The 21,247-nt window shown below is 42.9% G+C and overlaps 1 protein-coding gene across 3 annotated transcripts in view; it reads right to left on the bottom strand.

The window, feature by feature from the left end:
* Window positions 1-21,247, bottom strand: part of ANKRD6 (ankyrin repeat domain 6) — a 216,411-nt gene that overhangs the window by 141,118 nt on the left and 54,046 nt on the right. The window contains exon 1 of one of the 3 annotated variants that reach the window (XM_040474164.1): window positions 20,802-21,004. The exons of the other annotated variants lie outside the window; for them this stretch is intronic. The gene's annotated coding sequence lies outside the window, so the exon portion shown is untranslated. Of the gene's footprint in view, window positions 1-20,801; window positions 21,005-21,247 lie in introns of those variants that run through there. 3 annotated transcript variants of the gene reach the window in all.

Below are 21,247 nucleotides of genomic sequence, written 5' to 3'. Positions count from 1 at the left end.
CAGGGGGAGCCCACCTTCTGAGGACTTTCCTTGTCCTTCCAATCCTTCCTTGAGAGCCCCAGCAGCCAAAACGCATCAGACCCACCCACAAGTCTAATGCAAAAAGATGGGCACAGCCCCATAAGTTCTGTACTTTTAACCCAATCACTAACCTCGGCAAGGTGGCTTCTACAAATCACCTTATATTTAGGCATAAAGGACTGTATGGGTCCAAGCCAAGCATTGCAGCCTGTGGGAGGGAGGGAGGGTGGAAGGGCTTGGCAGCACTAGGAGGGGCCGAGGGAGGGAAGCAGTGGATAGGTTACAGCACAGGCTTATATAGAAATAGGAGCAGCAAAGGATGGCTGAAAGCCTGTTAGAATCACCTGACCTGCACCCCTCCCTCTGTCGAATGAAATATGTCTGTGAGGAGGTGGACCATTAGCTAGAGATTGGCAGCCTTTCTTGTTATACCCTATGTTGAGAATTCTGCGTTTCTTTTAATTAAGTGAATTAATATGAGTAACAGACTTAGAATAGTACCTGCCACACAGGTACATGTCCATAGGTATTATCATAATGGAATTTAATTGCTATATTTTCTCAACAATAGCCAGAAACGCAAAAAGGGTCCTGTCAGGTAAGGAAGACAGGATCAAGTCTGCATATGCCTTAAAAGCTGACTTTAAAAATATTTTTTCACCAGCCCAGATTGTTCTAAAAAATAAATAAGACTAGGCTGTAAGCCTGATTAGACAGGGATCTGGACCTATTTCTTTTCCTATCTCTATTGACATGATGAAATGGTAATTCTGCATGAGATAATTACAGTTAGGTTACTTTTATTATGGTTATGTTCATATTTTTAGTGTTTATTTTTGAGAGAGAGAAAGTGAGCTGTCAGCCCAGAGACCAATGCAGGAACCCGCGAAAGGGGAAAGATCATGACCTGAGCCAAAGATGCTTCACAGACTGAGCCACACAGGGGCCCTATGGTTATGTTAATTATGGTAATGTTATTTAAAATAACCATATATATGAAATCAAAAACCGCTTTAAAAATAAATAGGCAGGGGCGCCTGGGTGGCGCAGTCGGTTAAGCGTCCGACTTCAGCCAGGTCACGATCTCGCGGTCCGTGAGTTCGAGCCCCGCGTCGGGCTCTGGGCTGATGGCTCAGAGCCTGGAGCCTGTTTCCGATTCTGTGTCTCCCTCTCTGTCTGCCCCTCCCCCGTTCATGCTCTGTCTCTCTCTGTCCCAAAAATAAATAAACGTTGAAAAAAAAAATTAAAAAAAAATAAATAAAAATAAAAATAAAAATAAATAGGCAGTACAAAACCCACATCTAGCTACTATCATAATGATCACCATTGCTGCTGTGAAGAGATGTGGCAGACCGCAGAAGAATTACAAACTTCTAATAACCAGTGAGAGAAATGAAATAAAAATGTTTTAGGGCAAGTGTAATTTAATGTCAACAAGAATGCAGGGGGGACTGTGCTGTGTACAGCAGCTGCCAGCTAGACCTTCCAGCTGGAAACCAATGAAGGTGAGCAACTGAGAAACTATGCCACCCGTTAAAAAAAGACCTGTTAAAAAAAGAGAGAAATTCTGTGGGTCAGTGGTGGGATGGGGCATAATGTCATCTGCACCATTCAGTTCAAGTCTCTGCTTCATTTGGTTTTTGAAGATCACTTTCTCACAGTAAAGACCCAGCACCAAGATGTCTTTTCAGTGAGAAAGGAATGAAAACGAAGAATTTTACAGCACTAGATGTCATATAAAACACAAATGCCCATTCACTCCAGTGTGAGAAACAGATTATTTCCAAGCATCTCCAAATGGATATCACCCAGAAAGCCCCTCCCCAATCACTGAATTAAGTACGTTTCTTTAATGCAAAGATACTGCAGGATACAGAGTTGATAGGCATTTTGTTACGTTTGTTTCCTTCAAGAGAGGTGCCTTGCTGGTTAGTGACAAAAACTAAATGCCTTGAATAAGCTAAGCGCTCTCATGGCGGGGAGTCCTGTCAAGCTCTTCAAAGGAATGTGTTACTAAGGAATGTTTAAGTAAGCTTAAGGCGTTCCAAGTAACCCAAGATTTACGGTGCAGTGTGCTGTATTTGCCAAGAAGGCATTTCCCTTTTGAATGCAAATGTAGATCGAACCCCATTGATTTGAACTTAAGCTGTGGAGGGGAGACACAAGAGAGTTTTTGCTGAAAGCATGTGTCTGTTTCTATGAGCATGCGCTCCTTAAAAGACAAAACACTAGAAATACTTAGAAACAAGCCTGGTGCTTCCAGAAGAGAAAACAATTAGATAAGTCTAAGTCTTGATTTTTGTGGGCAGGATTTATGTACCCTAAACCTCAATAAGAAGCATTCCTCCGAGAATGTGTTGTGCAATTATGATGCAAAAAGAATCTACTCCTGAGAAATGGCCTCAACTGCAAGCCCCATCTTGATGCACATTCCCAGCAAAGTGTCTTTCAGACACAGTAAAAGCTGTGCTTTTCTGTGCTGGAAAGAAGTATGACTCAGCTGGGTACAATCCTCTTCTGACTTTGCTAAGTGCATACTTATTACCTTTATTGCTTCCTTAACCCACTGCCCTGGCCTGAAATAAATTCAGTTGTACCTAATAAATCAAAATACAACACGAATCAACACAAACTTAAACCATGACCCACAGTCCTGCTGCACAACCTTGACTATTATTAATGCCCAAAGCCACTAAAAGCATCACTGCTCTCATGAGAACGGTAATTAACTTTGGTATAGCCATTCGCTAATTCCAAAGTGCTTTCCCATCCCACATCCCCTTTAATCTCCACTTAGGAGCTAGGAGGTGGTTGTTATACTATTACTCCTATTATCTGCAAGGACTCTCAGAAATTCGGAGGCTTACCATAGAAGACACACAAGGACTTTTTCAATTCCAGTTACTATCCAGTTTTAATGCATTTTTTGTTGGTATTTAAAATATATATCTGGTGAAAATTTTGCAGGTTGATGCATCTTTCTTCCTTCCTTCCTTCCTTCCTTCCTTCCTTCCTTCCTTCCTGAGAGAAGAGAGTGAGCACAAGTGGGGGAAGGGCAGAGGGAGAAGGAGAGAGAGAATCCCAAGCATGTTCCACATTGTCAGCACAGAGCCCGATGCGAGGCTCAAACCCACAAACCGTGAGATCATGACCACAAATCGTGAGCTGAATCCAACGCTTAACTGACTGAGCCACCCAGGCGCCCCCTGATGCATTTTTTTTTTAAGTTTTTTTGTTTTTGTTTTTGTTTTTCCAACGTTTATTTATTTTTGGGACAGAGAGAGACAGAGCACGAACGGGAGAGGGTCAGAGAGAGAGGGAGACTCAGAATCGGAAACAGGCTCCAGGCTCCGAACCATCAGCCCAGAGCCCGACGCGGGGCTCAAACTCACGGACCGCGAGATCGTGACCTGGCTGAAGTCGGACGCCTAACCGACTGCGCCACCCAGGCGCCCCCCTGATGCATTTTTCTAACCACGGTGTATCTCACTTTCACTTTTTGGTGCCAGCAACTTCAGGGCAGCATTTCTATCTTGGATACTGCAGGGCAAGCAGCTTCTGTCCTCCTTCCTTAGAATCCCACCTCTGGGTAGAGGGGCAGAGAAAGAGAATGGCACCTGACTATCTCCTGGGAGGCCAGGCTTGAAGCCCTGTGCTGCTCCTTGAGGGACAGAAGCTGTCTAGGTGACAAGAACCTTTGTTTCTTGCCTCTGCCGGCACCAAGACCATCGGCTGGAGCAAGACGAAGCCACTGGGGGCAGAAAGGTGACCCACAACCTCTCTCATGATCACAGTGATCAATGTCACCCCAGCCCAGGCCTCATAAAACCGGGAGATGATGGAACATCTGGAGACACTGAACAAACTCTTAGCCCGGATGCCTCAGAGACTTTTCAGAAGTGTAGTTTTGTAGAGGCTTCAGGGATCTCAGTGGGCACTGCATGCTTTCCCCCCTTACTCCCTAGTTTGCAGTGTAGGCGCCTTCCTCTTGGAATGCACCCCTGGTGCTACAGGCTTGTGGGATTAAGGAGGGTGCCGAAACAGAGACGGAAGGCAAGCAAGCTAAACTGAGGAAAGAAAGGCATGGGAAAGGGACTTGGGGACTCCCTCTAAATTGCCCAAACCAGTGCAGCAGGGTCTCAAGAACCCTGGGTGGCGTGCTCCCCGTTGAGGACCAAGTCAGGGAAGTAGACTGCAACAGTGTTTCTTACCATGCACTACGGGCACTTTGAACAGGAACATTTTGTGCCGTGAGACTGCCCCACACAGCACAGGCTGTCAGCTCCCCTGGACTCGACTTGCTAAATAACAGCAGCACCTTGCAGACAGTGAGTTCCACCCCCTGGCTGACAACCACGGCACTAGATAATTTCTAGGACTTCCCATGCTTAAAATCTCCCAAGTCCACGATTAGAGTGGCATGGTATTAGGTGTGAAAGCGCTCTAAGGTGGTAGAAAGGTGGTTTGCAGTTATCGGCAAAGAACACATTTAGCTGCAAACAACAACAACAAAAATAGACTAGCCAGGCTTCACTAGATCCGGCTTATTTTTCCCCATCTGAAGAAGCCCTGAGGAAGGCAGAACATTCAGATTGTCAGACTCTGCAGTAAGAGGAAGGCAAGAGAGAAGCCAGCTGAGAATGAAGAAGCCGGCTTATGTTTTATATTCAATAAGTCTTAAAAAATGTTTTTAACGTTGCGTTTATTTTGAGAGAGAGAGAGAGAGAGAGAGAGAGAGAGAGAGACAGCATGCACACCTGAGTGTATGCAAGCGGAGGAGGGGCAGAGAGAGAGGGAAAGAGAGAATCCCAAAGAGGCTCCACACTGTCAGCCAGGAGCCCAATGCAAGGCTTGATCCCACGAACTGTGGGATCATGACCTGAACCAAAATCAAGAGTTAGGCACCTAACCCACTGAGCCACCCAGGTGCCCCATCATCTCTCCTCTTAAAACTAAACTTGATTTTTAGCACAAAAACAAAATATACATGATTAAAAAAAAACAGAAAGGAAACCTATTTTCGACACAGAGTGATGTTTGAATTGTTATTTTATATTGCAGAACCAGTGGACATACAAGATTTACATATCATCATATCCTAGATTGCCACAGGTAGTACCTTGAACATAGCAGGACTGTTACATCTTAGTTAAATTAATATTTAGCTCTTTTATCCCACCCTTTAACCCAGTACCCACATTTTCTAAAAACTATTTAGCTCCTTGGTTGCCTAGGTGGCTCAGTCAGTTAAGTGTTTCACTTCAGCTCAGGTCATGATCTCACAGTTCATGAGTTCGAGCCCTGTATTGGGCTTTCTGCTGTCAGCATGGAGCCTTCTTGGGATCCTCTGTCCCTCTCTCTCTCTCTCTCTCTCTCTCTCTCTCTGCCCCTCCCCTGCTTATGCTATCTCTCTCTCAAAAAATAAATAAATAAACCTAAAACAATATTTAGCTCCTTAGCTATTGAAAAGCAGGAGATAAATACAAATGCATCTACTAAACTATTTATAAATTAAGTGATATAGCATCTGGGATTGGTTTCAAAATAATCAAAGGGGGTGGGGAGAGGAAAATGGGGAGGGGGAGATGAAACAAGATTGATTATGAGTTCATAACTATCGAATCTGGGAGTGAGGTACATGTGGGTGACTTATACTAGTCTCTCTAATTTTGAAATCTGCCACAATAGAAAGGTTTTTTTAATACCTCTGGAACTAATACTGATATACATACGTCATGGATAAACCTCCAAAACAGGCTGAATGGAAAGAGTCAAACACAAGAAACCATATACTGTATGATTCTATTTATATGAAATGTTTAGAAAGGCACATTTACGGAGGCAGTTGTCCGGACCCAGGAGTGGGAGTGAGGACTGACTGCAAAGGGGCACAAGCAAACTTTCAGGAGTGATGAAAATGTTTTAAAACTGGTTAGGGTAATGGTTGCACAACTGTATAAATTTGCTTTAAAAATCTGTGAATTGCACACATAAATTTTGCGGTATATAAATTACACCTCAATAAAGCTATTTGTAAAATAGCTCTGGGGGGGGGGCACCCAGCTGGCTCAGTCAGCAAAGCATGCAACTACACCTCCTCGGGATCATGAGTTCAAGCCCCATATTGGGCCTAAAGCTTGCTTTAAAAAAAAAATGGGGGGACCGCACCTGGGTGGCCCAGTCGGTTGAGCATCCGACTTCAGCTCAGGTCATGATCTCACAGCTTTTGAGTTCGAGCCCCACATCGGGCTTGCTGCTGTCAGTCTGTCAGCACACAGCCCACTTCAGATCCTCTGTCCCCCTCTCTCAGCCCCTCTCCCGCCTGTGCTCTCCCCCAAAATAAATATTTTTTTAAAAAGTGGGGTGCCTGGGTGGCTCAGTCGGTTAAGTATCTGACTCTTGATTTCGGCTCAGGTCAAGATCTCATGCTTTGTGAGATCGAGCCCCGCACTGGGGTCTGTGTGCTGACAGCATAGAGCCTGCTTGGGATTCTCTTTCTCCCTCTCTCTCTCTGCCCCCTCCTGCTCATGCCGCCCTCCCTCCCTCTCCCTCTCTCTCTCAAAATAAATTTAAGAAGTAAAGTTATTTTTTAAAAACGCTCTAAAACACACACAGGGGGGGGGGGGGGGCCCGGGGAAGAGAGAGAAATGCACCCACTGCTCCTTGCTAGTACTACACTTAGGAAGACAAGACTTGCAGGAATTTTAAAAATAAATAATTTTGAGAAAAGGACACGTGGCAGGGATTTCAAAGGTCCTGAACCAGGGTCATAAAAAAGCAGTGTCTAGTCATATACACCATTTCTTATAACGTTTCTATACATCTGAAAATAAGATAGAAAAACAAAACTAGCAAACAGGTGGGTGCTGGGTCCAGCTGAATCAGTACAGGTGCTTCATGCAGAGCAAGAGCTCAACAGGAGTCAGAGCTCCACGGAGAGGAGGTAATTAGATACCTTTGTGTACAAAGTAAAAGAGAAAAACAAAGTATGCCAAGTAAAGAAATAAATGCAGTTTACAGTTTCAAATTCAACTTTTTTAAAAAAAGATTTTCATTTTTAAGTAATCACTGCACCCAAACAAACAAACATTAAGAAACAAAGAAAGAAAGAGAGAGAAAGGAAATGGGCAAAATGAAAACAAGAAACCTTATTTTCTTTTGCAAAAAGGAAGCACCTCTGGCAAGTTAGAATTTACATGAAAACAGAATAAAGGAAACTACAAAATTTTTCATCAGTATTGTCTATCAAGCAATAGCTGATAGAGTTTATGCTTAGATGTTGTAACAAACCTCTTACTATAAACCTCATAAGTTTCCCAATTCTGACACTTAATAAAAGTTTGTTCTTTGTCACTTGAAAGGCAGATGGTAGGATTTAAATTTTAAAATTCCCCAGGGCACATACCTGAAAGGTGAAGTGGGGAGGAGGCAGATTTCCTGGTCCAGGATGGCACCATGCTTCATACCTGTACCCACATCTCTGAGTTTACACATGGACTTCAGTTAATGTCCTGCAGGTTTGTCACAAACAGGATCGAGGCTGGTGATTTACTCTGCTCTCTGACAGCCATAATCACTGCAACAGAACCTCACCTTCTATGTACCCCCAGATGGCCCAACACCTCTTCATACACAGAATTCTGTTCTGTTTCCAAATGAACTCCTAAGTACTTTAAAAAAAAAAAAAAAAAAAAACAACTTGCTAATAAGTCCTCTCTTCAGTGTTCAAGACATGGAGAAGTATAAATCCAGAGTTTTCTTTTTTTTCTTTTTTTGAGAGTGAGAAAGAGAGTGCACACATAAGCAAGGGAGGGGCAGAGGAAGAGAGAGAATCTTAAGCAGGCTCTACACTCAGCACAGAGCCCGACACAGGACTTGATCCCATGACCCTAGGTTGGTGACCTGAGCCAAGATCAAGGGTTGGACACTTGGGGCATCTGGGTGGCTCAGTTAGGTGTCTGACTCTTGATTTCAGCTCAAGTTATGATCTCACAGTTCATGGGTTTGAGCCCTGCATCAGGCTCTGTGCTGACAGTGCCTGCTTAGGATCCTCTGTCTCCCTCTCTCTCTGCCCCTCCCCTGCTCATGCTCACATTCTCTCTCCCTCTCAAAAATAAATAAATTAACTTTAAAAAAAAAAAAAAAGGAGTCAGACACTCAACCAACTGAGCCACCCAGGTACCCCCAGAGTTTTCATTTTTCAGCAGGCTTAGTAAGATATCCTGAAGACCTAAAGGTGGCCATCAGTTAGCTCCAGGGTTCTTTCCCTTCTTTATCGGGGCTACACCAGAGCACACACACTGGTCTGGATTCCAATCCTGATCCACAGTTACCAGATGGGAGAACCTGGACAAGTTAGGTTTGAGCCTGTTTCCTCACTTTAAGAAATCAAGACAAGGGGTGCCTGGGTGGCTCAGTAGGTTGAGCGTCCAACTTCGGCTCAGGTCATGATCTCACGGCTCGTGGGTTCGAGCCCCGCGTCGGGCTCTGTGCAGACAGCTGGGAGCCTGCAGCCTGCTTTAGAATCTGTGCCTCCCTCTCTCTCTGCCCCAACCCACTCGCATTCTGTCTCTGTCTCTCTCAAAAATAAATAAACATCAAAAAAAAATTTTTTTTAATCAAGACAATACCTGTAACTCACAGATGTAAATGAAATAAAGAAAAGGTGCCCTAGACAGCATGTAGCACAGGACTGGTATTTAATAAACTTGAGCTAAATGTAATATAATTAGTGTACTGAATTCTGCTAAGCTCTATGAAAGAGTCTCAGTATGACAAGTAAAAAGCACTACTGTCTCATCCTGTAGTAGAAAAATGAGCATACAGAAGAGTACCAGAAAACACTATGAAAGCAGGGCCTCCGCTCCCTAAAGCACCAGTGCAACTATCTGCAGAATGGCCAAGTGGATTTCATTTATTTCCTACCTGTCAGAGTCCGAGGCACAATACAGGCCAGCATCTACCTGCCCAGAGGTGAGTCCAGCAACAGGTCTGAGGCACTAGGTCAACTTGGGGTTTGGAGGCGGACCCTTCCTCCCCTGCTATGGAAGAGATTACTCCCCAGATGCCTAGTTTTGAAATTGCACCAGCTCTGCTCCCACTCCTAAAGCCAGAGTTCATGCTAATCAGGTCCTTAGAATGGCCACAAGGCTTCTCATCAGTCACCAAATGTTCCTAGTCTAGGCCCAAAACCAACAATCAATTTCCTCTTCCCACATCACGATTTATCTAACATTCTCCCTGATGTTGCAAGAAGTTTCCTAACATCAGCCTTCATGGGTGTTTTATTTTTCCTGTAGGTTGAAAGCAAACAATAACATGCAGGCAGAGGCAGGTGCTGCATTATAACCGGGGGGCTGGGGAGCCGACTGCCCTGTAAACTGACCCTCCTATGGAAGGCGGCATGTCCACATTGCTAGGGCAGGTCCAGAGAGGCAAGAGGAAATGACTGCAGGAGACAAGGGAATCCTGCATGGAGCCACTTTTCCAATTAGGAAGCTGCTGCATAAGGCTGCAGAAGCTTCCCCATCATCAGCACAAGCTTGGTTGCTGGTAATCTGGGTCGGCTTTTAGGGTCTCTCTGAGTCTGGAAAACACTGTTTAGAGGACTGTGGCAAATACTCTCTCCTTGACCCAACTCACTTGGGCCCCCATCCTTGTCAGGTCTGCATAGCCCAGTTTAGCAAGAATCCTGCTAAGTCAGTTTAGAGAGAATCCTCCTACCCTTTCAGATCACCCTCATTATCTGATCAAATTCCTCATCCCCTAAGGTCCTTTAGGTAACACTTGATGGCTCTGGCCTGCCTCCAGCAAGAATCCTGTTAGCTTAGCAAGAATTCCCCCTACCCGAGATGTCTCCTCTTAGTAACTTTCCATCCACCTCTCCAGCTGGCTCCTATACTAGGAACTGCACTTGCTCTTGCTGTATTCGAAGTTGAGCCCGATCTCTCCCCCACACTGCAACAGTCCTGAAAACCATCACAATTCTGCACCTGTCACAACAATCCTGAATAAAGTCTTCATCATTTTAACTTATGTCAGAATAACTTTTTCTTTAACAATGGCTAGCAGTTAAATGGTGGCCCCTCAAAAGTTATGTTACATCCTAATGCCCAGAACCTCTCTGAACTTACACAGCAAAAGAGTGGATACTGCCTTATTGGGCCCTAAATGCAATCACATGTATCCTTTTAAGATAGAGGCAGAGAGAGTCTGGAGACATGCACACAGAAGAGGAAACAGCAATGCAAAGACAGAAGCAAAGATTGGAGTTGTGTGGCCTCAAGCCAAGAAATACCTGTGACCTACAGTAGCTGTAAGAGTCTAGGAACAGAATCTCCATAGCCTTTGGAGACAGCCTGCCCTGCCAACAGCTTGATTTTGGACTTTCAGTTTATAGAACCGTGAGAGAATAAATTTCTGTTGTTTTATGCCACCCTGTTTGTGGTAACTTGTTACAACAGCTACAGGAAAATAATACAGGGATAGAACTATGTCTCAGTCCAACAAAATACCACAGGTGGGTGGCTTATCAACAACAGAAATTTATTTCTCACAGCTGAGGAGGCTGAGAAGTCTAGGATCAAGGTGCCAGCCGGGTCAGTGTCAGTTGAGAGCTCACTTTCTGTTTCACAGCATCTTTCCGCTGTGTCCTTACATGGTGGGAAAGAGAAGGGAGCTCTCTGGGACCACTTTTATAAAGGCATTTATCCCCTTCATGCAGGCTCCACCCTCATGAGCTAATAACCTCTCAAATGCCCAACCTCCAAAGACCATCACCTTGGGGATTAGGTTTCAACATTCAGGACAAACATTCAGACCACAGCAAAGTGAGAAGTGGGTTTTGCAGCCAGCTTAATAAGTATTAAGGAGCAACACATTCAAACCTACCACTTGACATCTTTATAATAAGCCTGAATTATTTTTGTAATGAAAATTAATAATTAAAAACCATAAAACATTGAGTATATGTGAAATTTGGGTCATGGAGGAGAGCAAAGATATAAGAAGATATTGTGCAGGTCAGAAAGACAGCTGAGGAGACACAAGACTGTTAGCTGCTCTTTCTCAACCCAAAGAAATAAAATTTAATTTGATCCCCCAATGTATTTCTATCCCATTAAAGAAAAGAATAAGGTATCAAATGTTCCAGTTCTCCTCAAAGAAGAGCATGATGTGGGAGAGTTTGTTCTAGAATCTGAACCCCTGAGTCTCTGAAACCATAGACTAGTTTTGTGTTGAGGAACATGATTTTTTTCATCTGGTTCAAAGATGTTCACTACACGTTCCAGGAATGATTATACATTAGTTGATGATTTCAAGGAAATAAAATGCCATGAAAATAGGGGCGCCTGGCTGGCTCGATTGGTGGAGCATGCAACTCAATCTCAGGGTTTTGAGTTCGAGTGTCACATTGGGCTCAGAGTTTAGTTAATATATAGATTTTTATTTTTATTTTTAGTTTATTTTATTTACTTATTTTGAGAGAGAGAGAGAACACAAGCAGAGGAAGAGGGCAGAAAGAAGGAGAGAGAGAATCTCAAGCAGGATCCGCACTGTCAGCACAGAGACTGATGCAGGGTTCAAACTCACGAACTGCAAGATCATGACCTGAGCTGAGATCAAGAGTCAGATGCTTAACTGACTGAGCCACCCACGTACCCCTAAAATATATTTTTAAAAGCCATTAAATTATATATATATATATATATATATATATATATATATTTTTTTTTTTTTTTTTTTTTTTTTAGGAAAATGCAGTGAGAACTGCAAGTTCAAGAACAAGATGTGTAAAGGGACTAAAGCAATCCTCCAGTGGGTATGTATGGGTTTCTCCAGGGACAATAACCAGGGAACATTTACACTCTCCCCATATCCACACAAGAATGTAGCCACCTCATTCTGTGTTTTTTGTAACCCAGTGTTAAAAGCCATTACCTAAGAGGCAGTGCAATATACTATCACATGACCCTTTAAAAACACATTACTCAAACCACCACAAAGGCAAAGCGTCAGCTAACAAACTCTCCAGCCCTATATCCCCTGTTACTTCTGCTCACAAAATGTGTGCTCCAGCCAGACAGCTTGTCTTTTTTCAAATAGGGCTTTGGCTTCTCTGTACTTTCTCCAGATTCGTCCTCCCTTTAGCAGGTTATGGCTGTGGAAATCAAGGCTGTGTTTTTTTCTTTCCAGGAAAAAAAAAAGTGCTTGCATATAGAATTACAATTTTTGCATATTTTGATGAGTTTATGGATTTCCCTAAAGCAGATCTATGAATTATATAAGGATCTTTATATTCCATGTTAAAATCATGCCATAATAGTGTTTTTCCCCCAGACTACTCTTCTTTTTTTTTTTTTAAATGTTTACTTTTGAGAGAGAGAGAGAGAGAGAGAGAGAGAGAGAGAGAGAGAGACCGCGAGCAGGGGAGGGGCAGAGAAAGACGGAGACACAGAATCTGAAGCAGGCTCCAGGCTCTGAGCTGTCAGCACAGAGCCTGACTTGGGGCTTGAACTCACAAACCATGAGATCATGACCTGAGCTGAAGTTGGCGCTTAACCTAATGAGCCACCCAGGCGCCCCCTCCCCCAGACTACTCTTCTACATTAAAATTATTTTCAGAGGCATCTTGGTTAAGTGCCAACTTCAGCTCAGGTCATGATCTCACAATCCATGAGTTCAAGCCCCATCTTGGGCTCTGTGCTGACAGCTCAGAGCCTGGAGCTTGCTTCAGATCCTGTGTCTCCCTCTCTCTCTACCCCTGCCCTATTCACACTCTGTCTCTCTGTCTCCGTCTCTCTCTCAAAAGTAAATATTTAAAAAAAAAATTTTTTTTTAATTATTTTCAGAAAATTTTATGCCCAGGCCAGGATCCCTAAGATAGAGGACTTAAAAAAAAAAAAAAAAAAAAAGGTTCCCAGGACTGCCGTAACAAATTACCATGAACCTGGTGGCTTACCACAACAGAATTTTATTCTGTCACAGTTCTAGAAGTCACAACTCCAAAATCAAGGGGTGGGCTGGCCTGTACTCCTTCTGGAAACTCTTGAGGAAAATTCCTCCTTGCCTCTGCCAGTTTCTGATGGCCACAGCATTTGGCATTCCTTGACTTGCAACCTCATCACCCCAATCTCTGCTTCCCTGGTCACATGGTCTCCTCTCCTTCTGTCTCTGTCAAATCTCCCCCTGCCTCACGCTTAAAAGCATGCTTGCCATTGAATTTAGGGCTCACCCAGTTAATCCAGGATGATCCCATCCCAGAATCTTTCCCTTAATCACATCTGAATAAACCATTTTTCCAAATAATGAAACATTCCCAGGTTCCAGGGATTAGGACATGGATTAAATTTTCAACCCACTACAACACAGGCCAAGCTGATCTGTGACCTCTCACTGGTAGCCCTCTCTGATCTTATTTTCCGACCACAGAAGATGGTTTTCTGTTCTCTCAGACACCGCCTACAGCTTCTTAGCTGTGCTGGGTCCAGAGGGATCAGCCGGCCCACTGTTTCTCCAAAGTGAACCTCACCGGGTAGGAAAGAGGTAAGTACATATCTTCCTCACTGCAACCACCACACTGTCACTATAACCTCTGTGCCTATGCCCCCCACTCTCACCTGAGCATCTCGAGGGCAGGGCCCATGGCTTACTCACCTTTGGATCCCTGCCCCTGACTACAGTACCTGTAAATAATAGGTGCTGAAATGTCAAATAAAAATGACTATATCTGAACCACATGAATATCGCTACTCACCAGGAGGTGATGCATATCTGGGACACACCATGCCTGGTAGGGAAGATAAATATTTCTGGGGTTCTCACCCATTCCACCACCAACAGTCTCTATCAGTAACACCCATGAAGTTGTTTTAATGACCCAGTAATGGGCAGATAACAACAGCTTGAAAAACACTGACCCAGGTGATCACCAGGGTCTTTTTCAGTCCTAAATTCTATGATAACCAACAACTGGAAAAACAAACCGGTGTGCAATAGAATTATGGTGATCTGAGCACTTGGAAAGCCAAGATTAAGAAAAAATGCCTACATAAATGCAAGGTGCTTAGAAAGGACCGGACAAAATAAGATGTGAGCTTTGGGTAGCATACTTTGGTCATGTTGTTTGCAGGGAATAAATGTGTTAAACAAAACCACAAACCCCTGCATGATACTGGCCGTGAACCCCCTGAGTAGCAAGTGGCTGTAAGGGTTCTGGCCACCTTTGGTGGCTATCAGTACCCTCAACCCTAAGCCCTACTCAAGTCCACCCCAAGCCACCAGGTCTTCACAACATTTTCACAAAAACATTCGAAGAGCTCAGCAACTTCAAATGACCTTCAAGTTACCATTAGACACAGAAACTTCCCCAAGCCTGCAGCCTTCTCAGTTCCTGTTGACAGTCCTCTCAGCCCCCCATACCCCCTCCTACACCCCCACCCCTGGCTCTCAGCAGCTTTCCAAATCCCCATTAAATGTTATCTGATACAATCTTAAGGTATTCTTTTTATTTTTAATTTTTTTAAGTTTACTTATTTTGAGAGACAGAGCCAGCACAAGCAGGGGAGAGGCAGCGAGAAAGGGAGAGCGAGAATCCCAAGCAGGCTCCCCACCATCAATCAGCACAGAGCCCAACGTGGGGCTCGAACTCACGAACCGTGAGATCATGACAGCTGAAACCAAGAACTGGATGCTTAACACACCACACCACCCAGTCGCCCCTAGAATAATGAGGCACTCTTATATCGATCTGGAATTCTGGGAAACCAAAAAACTTATAAAGTTTAAGAGAATGAACTCTTAATTATAACATTTTAGGCACCCAGGAATCAGTAGACATTTTAAAGAAAATCTTTTCTGGACCCCTTCAGAATGCACTGCCTAGGGAGGCACCTCTCTATGTACTTGAAAGTGAGCCAGCACTGGCCACAGATAGATCAATCCATGGGCAGCTGGCATCCTTAATAATGAACAACTTCCTTCTGTTCTGTCAAGAGCAGAGACAAAGACGTGATTCAGGGACACTCAAATTGAATTACTGTCTTTGTTTAAACCTTCCCTCTCAGGCTGAGCTGCCAGCTGCAGCAGCCAGTCCAGAGAAGGACGAAAGTCCGCAAAAGCAGAGCTGTTTAAGTGACCAGGTGACCAACACAAGGCACTCTGCCTCCATCTCCTGACAGGCCCCGTGGCACGGAGACCCTTCCAGAGGTGATGCTCCAGGCATGGAAAGCCTGCCCTGGACCCAGCACTAAGAGGAAGGCAATGTGCTTTCCACCGTGAAAGGGCTGTTAAGTCCCCACCAAGGTTACCAGTCAGATCACGCTCAACAACAAACCACCTCAGGAACACAGTTTCCAAAGTATGGGTGGGTCATGTCCTATTTATGGGTCATGAAAATAAATTAGTGGATAACAAGCAGCATTTTAAAGAATGAAACAGAACAGAAAAGGGGTGCCTGGGTGGCTCAGTCGCCTAAGCGTCTGACTCTAACTCAGGTCATGATCTCACAGTTCATGAGTTTGAACCCCACATTGGGTCTGCACTGTCAGCACAGAGCCTGCTTAGGATCCTCTGTCCCCTCCCTCTGCCCTGCCCTGTTTACACGCATGCACTCTCTCCTTCTCTCTCTCAAAAATAAGTAAGCATTAAAAGAAAAAGAAATGGAACAGGAAATATCAAAATCTGCATATATTTTAGGGAACAATTTTCTTACTTGTATGTGTATTTATACTTGTATGCATACATACTAGGTTACTATGTAAAATGCATTTCTTACAGTGGGTCATAGTCCAAGGTTGGAAAGCCACTATTCTTGAGCAAAAATGAATCAAGTATTCAATCCACAAAAAAATAATAAAAATATAACCAACATTTCTTTTTAGAATACAAATAATTATCAAAAGTACCTTGGCCAGCCTTTCCCAAGCATAGTTCTGAGGTTCTAAGAAGGATTTTCAGAAACTTGAGAATTTTCAATGAGAATTTCGTGTTCTTAATGAGAATCTAAACTGAACATATTTGGAATCATCTGGATGTCTCCCTCATAATTACGTTCGGTCATGTGGTTTAAATGTTCATGTTTGCACTTGTGTTTGAAATCAAAGGCAAGTAGGTGGATAGCTGAGAAGCTTCATCTAGCAACACCATGCTGGATACACAACAAGGCTATGGCGTGCCGTACACGGGGTCTCAGTCATCCAGACAGAAATGATGTATGGAAGAACTGAGTCATCACCCAGCAACTGGTAGCACAGGCCTGCTGAACAAGGACCCTGGGCCACAGCACTCACTACAAAGTCAAGTAGCACAGAGGACACGAGTACACTACGGATCCCATCTCTGTATATACCAACCTGCAACAACTTCTTCATGGTAAAAGTAAAAACTGCATAATGAAATAAGTAACGTTTACGTACCACAGAATGAAGAGTTGACAGTGTTTTATAAACTATATATTTTTCATGATGGTCACTTAAAAGCTGCATAATGCTGCATTATGTTATTATATCAATAAGTTGCTAATTCTATCCTTAATATCGAATGTTTAATATACAACCAAATACTTAAAATGCATGTTCTTAACTAATAAGATTTATTGGTTTGTTCTGGTTATAAGAGTAATATAGTTCATTATTAAAAAAAAAAAAAATTAGGAAAGGGTGCCTGGATGGCCCAGTTAGTTAAGTGTCCGACTTTGGTCACATTTCCTACATTTTTTTTTCCTTCCAGTATGTCTACAAGTTAAATTGGGTTGGGGGAAGAGTGTGTGAAGACCACTTGCGGGTTACACACTCACATCCTCTCACACACAAATAATTCTTGATCAACGAAGGAGTTATAGCACAGAAAATATCAACTGGCAGGTGATATACCTTGTTTTTTTATTTGACTATGGAATGTTTTATTGACTTTGTCTTGTGGCTGATTCATTTCCCTAATTATGCTTGCCCTAGAGCAATATTAAATTAGTTTATATTCCCAATTATTGGAAGGGGTGGGGGTCCCAGAACACACAGGATATTAGAAGGAAGCCAAGCTAAATTTTTTGCTTCAGCAGAGGGAAGTTGTTAGGAGTGAATATTGAGACAATTTTCCTGGAAGGCAATTCAGCAGTATGTATCCAAAGCCTCAAACTGTTGTTTGCTCTTTGGCCTAGAAATTCCACTTTGAGGAACTGATATGAAAGTAATAACTCTGGATGTCAAAAAAGATTCAGTTGCAAGAATGTCAAATACCAGGGGATTGGTTAGCAGAGATGGTATGGTCATATAATGATGCCAGTGCTGAAAACAGGATGGTACCTCTCAGATACTGAGTGCTTACTTTATACAAGAGTCTTTTCTAATCACTCAACATCTATTATCCCATTTAACTCTCAAAACATTCTAATGTAGTCGGTAATATTATTCTCCCCATTTTACAGAAGAGTAAACCAAAGCAGAAAGAAGTGAACTGTCCAGCTAATAAGAGGCAGGGCTGAGGTAGGGAGCCAGAGTCTGACTCTAAAGTATGTGCTCTTTGATTCCATTCTCCCAATGGATCACCAGCAATCATGTACAAGTATGTAGTATCTATGTTAGAGAAATGTGCTCATGACATAATGTGACATGAACAAAGCAGGTCATAAATCATCACATACTGGGGTGCCTGGCTGGCTCAGTTGGTAGAGCATGCAACTCTTGATCTCAGGGTTATGGGTTCAAGACCCACATTAGGCGTAGAGCCTAGTTAATTTAAAAAACAAAACAAGGGGCGCCTGGGTGGCACAGTCGGTTAAGCGTCCGACTGCAGCCAGGTCACGATCTCGCGGTCCGGGAGTTCGAGCCCCGCGTCAGGCTCTGGGCTGATGGCTCGGAGCCTGCAGCCTGTTTCCGATTCTGTGTCTCCCTCTCTCTCTGCCCCTCCCCCGTTCATGCTCTGTCTCTTTCTGTCCCAAAAATAAAAAAATTAAAAAAAAAAAAAAACGTTGAAAAAAAATAAAAAACAAAACAAAATATAACATACTGGAACTCCATTTTTGTCAAATTTGTAAGACTGGCATGGTATATATACTGGAATATATATAAGTATATATATATATATATATATACACATACATATATATATACACACACATATATAGTAATTATTATATAGTAGAGAATATATATGTATGTATATATACACACACATATATAGTAATTACTGGGTTTTTTGGTTATTTATTTGATTTTAAATACATTATTTGTGTAATTACAAACAACACATCAATTTAAAAATATGTTCCAGGTAATCTTACAGTTTAGTTATTGAGAGTTGGATATATGTGCAACATCATAGCAAATTTCTGGTGAGGATTTGTAACTCACATCTCTATTGCCTTTTACAAAAAAGACAATCCTAAGAGAAGTTTTTATGTGAGACTTTGATTTAATAACACTTCAATGGCAAATAAAAAGTAATTTAATCACACCAAACAATCTAAGAATTCAGAAATCCAGGAATTTTTATTCCAGCCCAAATCCCTTCTGCCTCATCAAGGCCCCTGGTCTGACCTCTGACCACTGGCAGGCAGATTTTCAGGGCACCACCTGCCTCCACAATGACCCCTTCCCAACAGACGGTGCCCTGCAGCAGGGCAGTGAGATAAGACAGCTGCCTTCCTCTCAGCAGAAGAGTCCAGGCCCTAGATGCCAGGCCTGTGGCCACAATAAACCCACTTCAACACTCTGAGGAAAAAAGGACGTAAAGGAAAATCCAAAGCCAACCAAAAAGCCAGGCCTGGCTCTGCACCTGTTTTTGAACAGTATCAGTATGTTTTTTCCTGTGCTTAGAGCAGGGACTTGACCCCAGCAATAAAGCTCTGAATCCCAGTTGCCATGGCAGGAGTGCCTTACCCCAGCATTACTGGGTCTGACTTCACTTCCAACAACACAGTGCTTAATGCTAAATGTGAGATACAGACATTAAGTGTAATAGTTCAGTAACACTTTGGATGTTTTCAATGCCCTGCTTACGAACTTGAGAGAAATAGAGCTGAAAGAATCTTAGTGATCATCCCCTCTAATGTTTCTCAGTTGGTGTGCCATCGGCATTTGGAGTGGGCCAATTCTTCACTGGGCTAAGTAGCATTTCAAGATTTCTGATTTCTGGGGTTCTCAACCATTAGTGTCCCCATACACTGTGACAATTAAAAATGGTTCCCCCCACACACGTTTCCAAGTGTCCTTTAAAGGACAGAACCACCCCTGCTTGAGAACCATTGATTTAGTCCATCACTGAGGTCCAGAGAAGTTAGTTATTTGCCCACCGCCACTTGGGTAGCTAGACACAGATCCTGTATCTCACAACACTTAGTTTTCTGTTCTTTCCACTGTACCAAACTCTCTTATGTTCATTAGAGCATAAGACACTTAAAAATAGACTTTACACTTGGGGCTCCTGGGTGGCTCAGTTGGTTAGGCACCCGACTTCAGCTCAGGTCATGATCTCGTGGTTCGTGAGTTTGAGCTCCACGTCAGGCTCTATGCTAACAGCTCAGAGAGTGGAACCTGCTTCAGATTCTGATTCTCTTCAGATTCTCCCTCTCTCTGCCCCTTGCCTGTTCATAATCTCTCTCTCTCTCTCTCTCTGTCTCAAAGAATAAATATTTTAAAACAATTTTTAGATAGACTTTATAATGAGAGGATTTATGCATCTAAGACTGATTAAATGAGCTTTTTTTTTCAATTTCATTAAGGATATTCTAATATAAAAGCATAATTCTATTACTATAATTACTTTTAAAAAGAGCAAAAAAGTATCTGAACTAACAACCACCAATCAAGGCTTCAGGATGCATTGTGTACTGAAGTCATACTACAAAGATGAGTATCTATGAGACAGAGAGAGAGAGACAGAGCAAGAGAGAAGGAGAAGGGGCAGAGAGGTTGGGGGACAGGGTCTGGAAATATTTGCATTTTATTAAGAAAGTGTTTTCCTAAAAGTATCATCTCTGCAAGCAGTCAGGAAAGTGGGTCCTATGTGGGATATTTATTTTACAAAATAAAACTCTTTATTTCAAGACTTTTTAAAATTAAGATTCTTCTCTAACTCAATCGAGCACTCATTCCAAATGTAAAATCTAAACTTATATTTTAAATAATTCCTTGCTAGTTCTTAAAGGATCTGTAACAAAATCAGTCCAAAGCATGACATATACCTTCTTACATGATAAGAGCACCAAAAATTTTATAAGTCACTTTGTTACATTTAGGACATTAGCACTACATAAATATGTCCACTGAAGTTTCAGAGGGGAAAAAAATCAGCATATCCCCATTTTTTTTTTAGCAGTGGTTCATTCATGTGATTCTTCTAAAGGTATGTGACTTTCCCCTTGTTTCTCTAACTTATATAGAGCACATAGCAATATTTCCTTTATGAGTTACACAATTTACCGTCACTACAAGGAAAGGGGAGGGGGGAGGAAAGGTAATTAAGTTTAGAGACAGAGAAGGAGAGAAAAAGGGAGAGAGAACTGGCCTCCAGAAAACACAATGAGAAAAATAAAATTATCCTACAGAAATTTCAGGTAAAATTCAAAAAGTTCTTGTATATGCACATACATATGGGCAAATGTGATTGTTTCTTTTCAGTATTCTTTTTCATTTCAAAAACCTTTATAGGGCCTATGTTTACATCGAGGACAGAGTGAGGTCCAAAGAGACCACTCCCACTGCATGTGGCTGGAAGAACTTTCCAGCCCACGATCACTGCCCCAAATGGAACAGTTTTATAACACAGCTAATCTGGGGGCTTACCTCTGCAGCCAGGATGCTCAGGAGCCTCCCTGCAGCCCTTCCGGGGCTGGGGCTTTGTGTGGTTGGAGAGCTTGTGGGAAGGTCTGCTGAGGATCAGCCTTGGGGCCCCTCAACAATTTACATGTCAATGATCAAACCAAAGTTCCTCCAACTCCGGTGGCCAGGGCCCCTTTGGACAGCAAGGCTCTGAGTTTTGTCCTTCTCTCTTCTCCACGGGGCCTTGAATCGGCTGCCAGCAGGCATCTGGCAAACTCATTATGAGGGATTTGTCACCCTCCTCAAGCCCTGAGCCTAGGTAAATACATCAGCAATGGGCAGGCAGGCTTTTCAAATGATCCAACTGACACCATGCTGGGAGAGATGAATGCTTCAGATAAGATGACAGAATCAGAATTCCAAAAGCAGTCTGGGTTGAGAAAAATGAGCCGAAAGGAAAAAAGATTTCA

The sequence above is a fragment of the Herpailurus yagouaroundi genome, unplaced genomic scaffold (assembly GCF_014898765.1).
Source record: "Herpailurus yagouaroundi ecotype Mexico unplaced genomic scaffold, PumYag 139, whole genome shotgun sequence".
NCBI classification, from domain to species: Eukaryota; Metazoa; Chordata; class Mammalia; order Carnivora; family Felidae; genus Herpailurus; species Herpailurus yagouaroundi.
The sequence above is the reverse complement of the archived record's forward strand: the minus strand, read 5'-3'. Positions and strand labels throughout refer to the sequence as shown.